This window comes from Vicugna pacos, chromosome 33, assembly GCF_048564905.1.
Source record: "Vicugna pacos chromosome 33, VicPac4, whole genome shotgun sequence".
NCBI lineage: Eukaryota > Metazoa > Chordata > Mammalia > Artiodactyla > Camelidae > Vicugna > Vicugna pacos.
In genome coordinates this window covers 4,073,192-4,082,637 of record NC_133019.1, presented here as the reverse complement: position 1 = coordinate 4,082,637, position 9,446 = coordinate 4,073,192, and positions in this window count along the sequence as shown.

The following is a 9,446-nucleotide window of genomic DNA, read 5'->3' as shown; positions in this document are numbered from 1 at the left end:
ACCTTCCTGAGGCTACAGGGCAGCCTAGGAGACTCCTACCCCTGGCCCTCTCACCTTCTCTCGGGGGCCCAGGACCGGTGCCTGGACTGTTCAGCAGGATGGGAGCTGTCAGGGCATGCAGGAAGGACACTGGGCTCCCACAGCACAAGGCAGGAAGTTTCAGAGCAGGGGCCCAAGGAGCCACATTGAGTCTCTGGGCCAGTGTGATTTGAGGGTGTCCTTTTCTTTCTCCAAATCATCCTCCGAGCAACTGGAAACACAAACACATACAAACACACACCTCTCAGAGGTAAACAAAAAATTCTCTGAGTCAGCACAGAACACACCCCAAAAAAGGAAAATAATCCTTTTCTTAAGTGCCTCGTTCATTTGCAAGACACGTCCCTCCCTCCACCTACCGATGGAGCTGCAACATCTCATTACTATGGAGACCAGGTAGCTACCTTACCTCCGCCCCCCCACCCCTTGCCCCCTTCAGAAGGGCCCCTGGGGACCAGCTGGGATGAGAAAGAGGCTGTTGCTAAGCAACAGGGAGGGCAGGGCTGCTGCTGCTTCCAGCTCCAGGAATCTTGGTTATAAGGTGCCTGTGAAGGCATCTTACCTGATGGAAGGCTGCATCTTCCACACAGTCAACGTGCTTTGTTTTCTCAATCTCTCCTCCTGCCCATGGTCTTCAGGGAGGAATTCTGCTCCTGCTTTGCCCGTCTGCTGCTTCTCCCTCCACTGCGGTCACAGAGACAGTCCTCCTGGGCCTGGCAGCCTGGGGCAGTGGGCAGGGTTCCTTTTTTCCCGGCTCTGTCCCAGTCCTGCTGCACTGAACCCACTGGGGTTCACCAGCATCGACTCCTCAGACACAGCAGGGAGTCCCAGCCTCTGCACCTGAGCTGGAGAACCAGAGCTGATGGATTGCCCTTCAAAGGAATCTGGAGCATTTCAAAGATATTATTCTAATATTCTAACCAGAGCGTTTTGGATAAATGGTAGGCCTGTCGAGGTGCCTGTCTGGTTAGGGGACGACAGGGCATCCCGCTCACACAGTAAAGAACGGCACACAACGGCAAGTTCTGTGAGGCAAGGACCCTGGACCAGGTGGGCAGCAGGCGGCAGGGAAAGCGGGCAGAACTTGCAAAGGGGCCGCGTTCTGGGTCCCAGGAGCGGGTACAGGATGCCAAGGAGGTGAGGACAGCAGATCACAGCAAAACTGCCAGGGCAAGTTCTTCCCGGTCTGTGTGGAACAAGGGGGAAACCAGCATGGGGGGGGGGGGGGGGCGGTCCCCGTCTGGGAGCATCTCAGTCACCTGAACTACCTTTGCCATTTTACTCAGCCTGCAAAAAGAGAGTTAAAGACACTCGTCTCTGGGGACACACCGAGCATGCGACCAGGCTGAGGGTCAGATTCACGCCTGTGATGCATAGACCCCGCCCCAACCACTGTCTCACTGAGATGAGCCCGTACGGGGGGGACACAGTCTCCCCGCAGGGGGAGCAGAGGTCTGAGCCGCCTCCCGCCTCTGCTCTAGGTAATGGAAAAGCAGTTTCAGTGGTGCCCTTCCTGGTTGAGCACACATTCTTCACAAAGCAACTGAACTCATCATTTTGGGAATCGGGAAAGGAAATTTAAAATAATTTTAAGACAAGAATATGGCAAATTACACAAATGTTTATTTTTGCTCCCTCCTGAACTCAACCAAAATGAGAATAAAGGAATTTTAAAAGGTAAAAATCCACACAGACAAAGAGAACAGGAAAGAGGACAACCGCGACGGAGAGAGTTTTACAAAATTTAAAAAGCAGGAAAACAGGTAAACAGGGCAGAGCAGCAAGGACAGAACACAGGTGCCCCCCGAGGGGGAAGTCAGCTGGGGGCCGAGGGGGAGCTGAGCTCTCACAGCTCAGGATGGGGAGCCCGGCCACCTCTGAAGGCAGTGCTCACGTGTGGGGCAGAAGACAGGAAAACTGGCTGAAATTCCTTACAAGGAACAGAATCGCTGGTGTAAGATCTGAGGTTTATTTTACTCTGGAGAAGCCCAGGGAGCGTGCGGACTGGTGTTCTCTGTAGCCAAGGATGGGGGCAAAGCCCTGACTGGAGACAGCGGCAGGTGTGGGAGAACCCGTGTACTGAGTGGGAGACAACGACCCCCGCCCCCACCCAGCACCCAGGCACCCGAGAGCTGCCGCGCGGGACCGGGGAGGACCGGCGCTGAGACGAGGCTCAGGTCCTACGTGAACTTGGCGGGCCCCGTACTTTTGGTCACTGGTGACCAGACCAGCAATCTGCAAGGCGCTACACCCCCGTCTCCTGGGGAAGCTGCCTTCTTGGGATGAAAAGAGAGGCTCATAGATTCACAAACCACCTCCATTGGAAGGGACTCTAGAGGCCACCTCCGGCTCGCCCAAATGCCCTGTGTGCCCCCCCAACCACATCCCCCCAAACCCTCCAGCCCACCTGTACTCTTCTTAAAGCCCGGCCCGCAGAGCCCAGCTCTCAGAGATGCCCTGCCACCAGCCCCAGTAGGCCAGGACCGCCACCTCCATCCTTCCAGACGTGACGCACTCAGTGCCCATTAGCACTCACAGGGTGCTTCGTGGTGAGCTAAGGGTGACTTCTGTTTTGTTTACAAATGTAAACAATCCATACACCGCCCCCACCTGCATGAGAATGGCTTGTTTGGGGTCGACTTGCTCAGATGATAATCAGGACCCTGAACGCAAATCCAAGGCTAACTCAAATCCAAGGCTAACTCCACTGCGCTGCAGAGGCACAGATACCAAGCAAATCTCAGAGACAGCCTTCTCCCCCAGTACCCCTCCTGTCTTTGAGGATCCAGGAGCTGAGCAGGGAATGGGGCAAATCTCAAGGAGGACCCCAGCCCCTCTCCCGGTGCCTGGGGGCGTCTGCCCTGGGCTCCACGGTGAAATTACAAATAAATGCAGGTTATAGAGAGCTCCCGCCTTTTTTTTTTTTATTTCTTTTACATTTTTGTTTGAAATGGTTGCTTTTTAAATAGGAGAATTCCTGCAAGGACGCCAATATAGGAACTTACTATAAGTTTTAAAAAATTAACATGCAAAAATAAATCTTTGGGAAAGGATGAACTACACAGGTCGTCTTAGCGCTCGGGACGGAGAGGTCGTCTGCTGGACCGGGCAGGGCAGGGCGGCCGCCCGGGGGGCCCCGGGGCCGGGCGGGCAGGGGGCTGCAGGGAGCTTCACAAAGACCCTGCTTTGCATTCTGAAGACACAGCCTCAGAGCCGCCCTGGCCCCTGTCCCCAGTGAGAGGAGTGAGCGAGCGGTGGGGGGGGGAGACACGGAGCCGCCCCCGGACGGCTGTCTCCCCGAGCACCTCCGCGAAGACTCAGGCCCCAGCCAGCAGCTGCCTTCCTCCCCGCACTAGTGCTGAGCCCGCCGGCACTTTCCTTGCCGCTTTCCCGTCTCAGCACTGCTTTCTCCCCGTGATCTGAAGTTCTCGGGAAACGGGTTCCTCATCCTCTGCAGTTCCTTGAGATCCAAAGCTCCAAAGCTCCAAAGCTGGACACTTCACCCAAAGAATGAATGAGTGCCTACCGCTGTGCCTCCGTGCCCCCCGCCCCCGCCCGGCCTGCTAACGCAGGTGGTCTGTTCCCCCGCAAAGCACCGCCACCCCCCAAAAGACGTTTTCTTCTAGGAGTGGCCAGCTGGCAGCTTGCTTGTGGCATCCTGTGGTTCTTTTTCTGCTGCTCTGGCACCCAGTGGGGACTTCATAGCCACAGAGCACCCGGTGCCTCCCTTCCCTAGAGGCCACCACGACACACAGGGTCCCTCTACTGTGCCATCATGCGGTGGCAAAGTGAATGGAGGAGGCACTTTTCATTTGGGGAGGGGGGTTCTGTTTGCTGGAAAGTCACCAGGACAGACTTGCCAGGACCAGGACACACATCCATGGGCGCCTGAGCCAAGGACGGTGCTGAGTGGCCCCGACCACAGGGTACACATAATCATGGCTCCACTCTGAAGACCAAGGTGGCTGCCTGGTTACGTGGTCTGGCCGAAGCTCTTCCTTGAGGCTCCCATCCCTGTGGCAGCCAATAGGGGACCACCCCTCCCCTCCCCACCCCCAGCCATGTCCAGACTTGCAGGAGGCCACAGAGCATACAGTTCCAGCCAGAGAAGGAGGGGATGGTAATGTCTGCCCTTCATACGTGTCTGTTTGGGGAGCAGGTGTGGGGTGGGGACATGAGTGGGCGTAGGAGCCGGGAGTCATGCTGGGATGGGTCAGAGGACCAGAGGGAAGAGCTCAGCAGCGCCCCCTCGTGCTACGTGGCAGCGGCACTGGCCTCTGGCTGTCTAGGGCTTCACTTCAGGGGCTCAGACACGGGGTTCCAGATTCTTAGCGGCTCACACATACCCCATTAAATCAGAAGTCAAAACAAATCAGTTCACACGATCCCAGCCAGGCACCCTGTGCTTGCTGCCCGCCCCGGGGCGGCCGGGTGCGGGGGTGGGGGGCTGGGGGGAGGCGCGGGGCGGGAGAGTGGGGGGGGCGGGGGTGGGGGGCACGGGGCAGGGAGCACGGACTCGGCGGGCACTTGCACTCAGGCTCCCGTGTTTATAGGGGTCACACAAAGCCGGGCTCTGGAAATGGCCAGCGTCTGCAGTGACGAAGCACACACACACAGGTACCCGGGCCCACCAGTGACCTTGTAGCGGATGCTTCTGCAGCCACATAGCTGATGGGACAGTCATTTCCCACCGCGGTAACCAGCCCTGTGCGCCTGATTGCTCAAGAGCCACACACAGCGCCCGCCCAGGGACAGCCTTCAGTACCCACAGTGCCTGTGGGACCAGTCAGGAACCCCGTGCCCTCCCAGGATATTAAGAACTTGGCTTCCAAAGAGCAGGTCTCACTGGCCTTCCAGCCTGGGTCCCTGCTGTCTCTCAGGCCCACAGTGACCTTGGGTACAAGGTCATAAGGATTTCACTCAAGGGGAGGGAACGTGCTTTAGAATAAGGGCCTCAAATTCTGGGTGACAGCCTCAGGGAGCTTGGGTTGTAGGAAAAACACTGAACTTGGTGTCAGGAAAGCTGGGTCTGAGGTCTGCCTTTGCCAGTTCACGGCAGTATCGCACTGGGGGAGTGACATAGCCTCTCTGAGTCTCCACCGTCTTCACCTAAAAAAGGGACAAATTATACTTGCTTTACATGACAGATAGATTTAAGGCATCTCATTCAGAACCCACCACCTAGGAAGTGACCATGGCCCCTGACCCAATATGATCTCACGATGCCAGGGTGTCTGGGGAGGGTCAGAGCAGCTGTGGGGTCGGCAGGGGGAGGGCAGGAAGGAGGGAGTCTGAACCTCTCTAGGAAAAGCCCGATCCTATGGGGTCCTCATGCAAAGAGTGAGCTGATATATTCAAAAAAATCCCAGGTGCACCATGAATCAGGCACTTTCTAGGGACAAGCAGGCCTCATTCAACAGGCTTCAAGATTCCAGCCCATTAAACATGACCTGCCTTCTTGCTCAGTAGCCAAGACCAGTAATCACCCAGTCGATCTACAACTCATGCCCTTTCCTGGGTTCCGGGTTCACCCAGCAATGCTCCAATCACGAGTTGGCCTCCCATCTGGCTCCCCCTGTAGGGAGAGATGTGTTGACTATGCCCTCGTGTGAATTCTGCTTCCCAGCACGGTTAGAGCGCTCATTGCGAATTAATGAGTTAGCACTTCATCCAGACACCAGGGAGCAAAACCTGAGGGGGTGCTCTTGGGAGACAGTTGTGCTCGAAGTCAGGTGACTGGACTCGCAAAGAGATCTTGGCAGACGCTCTACGAGATGTCACCATCTGGGGTCTCTTGGAAGACAGCAGAGTTGACCTCCACGGAGACACCCAGCCATCACCGTGAGCTGTCTCATCACCTTTCTATATAAGCTTGTGTAACTATTTATTTATCTGCTACCACAAGGGCAGGCATCCCGTGGGCAGAGAACATATCTGGAACCTGACACACAGCTACTGTAGAGCAAGGGGTCAACCAGTGTCTGCAGGACAGATGATTACAAATGAATGAATGACTTGAGTATAAAGAGAGTGAAGTAAAGAAATGCCTCTGCTTGTGCGCTCATCTGAAATCCCAATAAAATATCAATTTTGAAATAGGCATTAACTCTCAAAAAATGAGAATAACCAGACAGGAGGCAATAACAGCAAGTTTTTGAAAACCAGAAAGCAAACACATTCTAAGCTTGTGCAGGCACAAGCCGGGAAGCAGCACAACTTACATGTCGGAATCCCGTGAAGCCTAGCTATCTGCAGCGCAGTCAGTCGCAGGAAGGGGAGATGGATGAAGCAGCTGGAAGGAAGACTGGCCGAGTCTGTTTAGGAAGCATCCTCCCCCTGACTCGGCCCAGGCAGGAGACTTCTCCCTGCCTCCCTGGCACAAGACTGGAGGTTTACTGTCTCGGGTAAAACAAAGGGCCTCTGGACAGAGGGACACACAGCACCATTAAGGGTGGGCTTATCACACCCCAAAAGAGGGAGAGCTAAGAAAACATACCCACTGCAGATGTCAAGGCCCCCACAGTTCTCTTCCCCAACTTGATTCCGCTGGCTGGTGGTCAGGACTTCACCCTCCCAGCAGGAGATCGAGTGAGTTGTTCCCGAGGAATCTGAATATCCCCAGAGGAAAAAGTACCATCAGGGGCCCCTGCAATGAAATGGCCCTGCCAGAGCATCCTCCAGGGGGCCTGTGAAGTCAGGCCCCGTCCTCAGCCCAGAGCTCCTCTTCGCAGGTGAGGGTCCAGGCATCTGAGGAGCTAAAATAAACAGACATGAAAAAGTGTCTTGGAGGAAACAGACTGTGCATGAAGAAGAAACCTCAAATGGAAAGGATGCTACCAAGATAACGGATCTTAAAAGAATAATAAAGGGGGGGGTGGAAATTAAGATGAGATAGCCAACCCAGGAATCTCAGTGAAAAGGGGTGGAAGAAAAAGTTGGGAGAATCTATAGGAACACAGAGCATAAATACAAAGAGATGAAACTGGAAGAGAAAGATAAGGAAATGAGAGTTTTCTGCCTCTAAGTGACAGGGATTTCCGAGTGAGAGGATGGAGAAAACGGGAAGAAAGAAACCATCAAAGCAACATGGCAAGAAAACGTCCCAGAATGAAAGGCACTGATGGGGGCTGCCGTGTGCCTGCACCAGCCAGGTCCCATCACCGTGAAATTCCAGAATATTGAGGGCATATCAAACTAGTTAGAACGATGCGATGCTTTGAATATATACATATGTTACTTTAATAAAAGAAAAACTAAAGATGAAGACAAATGAGTAAATACTGTATTCTACCTGCTGATAAATCCTTTTCAACCACTAGGTGGTGCTATTGGCCACCTGTGGAAATTGCCAAGGACCCAGTGCTTGCTGGTCAGCAAAATTCTGTGGAGTTTTCCACAAAACAGAATAAAGTGAGACTTGACCAATAAAGTTAAGAAGGAATTAAAGTTGACAACTTTCTTTTATTTTCAAATATTATCCCTTTTCACGGAGTGGCAAGAAAAAATCATTTGCCCCTTGTGTTGCAATAACTGAGAGACGGATGCTGGGGACAGAATCCAGTCTCCTGGCTGTTGAGTGTCCCAGCCCAGGTGTTGACGCAATAAAATGAACTGTGCAGCCGACTGTGGTCAACGTCTCCCTCAGGCACCTGGGCCTGGACTCGTGAATAAGAGGAAATTCAGGAACGGAAGCTGTTTTACAGAAGCTGAAGCTGCCGTGGTGCCACAGTCAGAATTCCATGGAAGATGCCGAGAGGTGGATGCTTACCCACTCCAGGACGCAGAGGCACAGGCCTGAGGTCCAGGCACATTTAGCACCTCCTGTGAAGTTACCAGTGACATCTGGAAAGCCGGTGCAATGGTTTTTTTCCTCATCTCTATTGTCCTTGGTTTCTTTGGCTTTACGGCCAGCAGGCGCTGTGGGTACACATTTCTCGTCCCCTGCTGTGTTGAGCACAAGTCGTCGTAAGTACCACGAAGTAAATATTTTATTAATGATGGAATCTGGCACACCACCCGCTAGGATTTCTTGCCACTCTCATCCCTTCAACATGGTGCCACTGGCCGGCCAGCCTCCGGCCATTCAGATCACAACTCTCTGTCCCCTTCTGGGCCCCCTCCTCCCTCACCCCAGGTGTGGGCATGGCCCTCAGCTCTGGCCTGTTCTCCTCTCCGTCTCCCCCCACCTCCACACACCTAAAGCGGCCTCAGTGTCCCAGTCTCCTCCTGGTAGATTCCAAAATCTACACCTCGGTCCCCAGCTCCCCCAACACCAGACACGTGCTCCCTCCTGTTCTCAGACAAGTCCTCGTGATGACTTGTCCAGCCTCTAGTTAGCATGCGCCGTGTCTAAAATCACAGTCTGCATCTCTCCTTTCCAAGCCACACGGACCACGTTGCACAGAACACGTACAGAACGTTTCTTTCACTGCGAAAGTTGTATCAGATGGTTCCGCTGAACCTCTGCCCCGCCTACACCAGTCACACTGCGGAAGAGCTGTACCCTGACTCCGCCCTCACCAGACGGCAGGCTCTCTGAAGGTGAGCTCTGTGTTCACCTTGCTGTTTTTTTATCCTCAGAATCTAGCCCACAACCTTCCTTTCACCTGACAAATATTTACATGTCACCGTCTAGGTACCAGGAAACAAGTGATGCTCCGAGGTGAACCACACAAATACAGAGCCGGCAACGGTGGAGCTCACAAAGTAAGTGCTCACCGAAATGAGTGAATGTGTGGATTATATACAGACCACCTCCAGGAAAATCTTCACCAAAGTGACTTTCATTCTCCCCAACTTAGGAATCTTCCATAGTCACTTCCCACCTGGGGAATCAAGTCCAGATTCCATAGCGTGGGACGCAATTCCTTCCGAGAAGCCGCCACAGACATCGTGGTTAGCGTGCTGGTTTGCTACGGCCGCTGTCACAAAAGGCCCCAGAACTGGGGGCTTTCACAACAGGAATTTCGCACAGTTCTGGAGGCCGGAAGTCCAAGAGCAGGTTCAGTGTCTCCTGAGGCCTCTCTCCGTGGCTTGCAGACCGCTGCCTCCTCGCTGTGTCTTCTCGTGGCCGTGACCCTGCGTGTGCACCTCCCTACTCTCTCTCTCTGTGTCAGTTTCCCTCCTTGGGAAGATCCAGGCCAAACTGGTTCAGGGCCTACGACAACAGATTCATTCAAACTCCATCCCTCTTTAAAGGCCCATCTCTAAAGACAGCCACAATCTGAAGGACTGGGGGTTAAGGCTTCAACCTGTGAATTTGAGGCAGGGTCACGCAGTTCAGCCCCTAGCAGTTAGGAACATGATGTTATAATCAAACAAAACTGGCTCCTGAAAGTTACTAACATATCTATGCCAGTGAGGGGATACTTCGCTTGTCTGAGCCTCAGTTTTCTCACCTGAGAAAT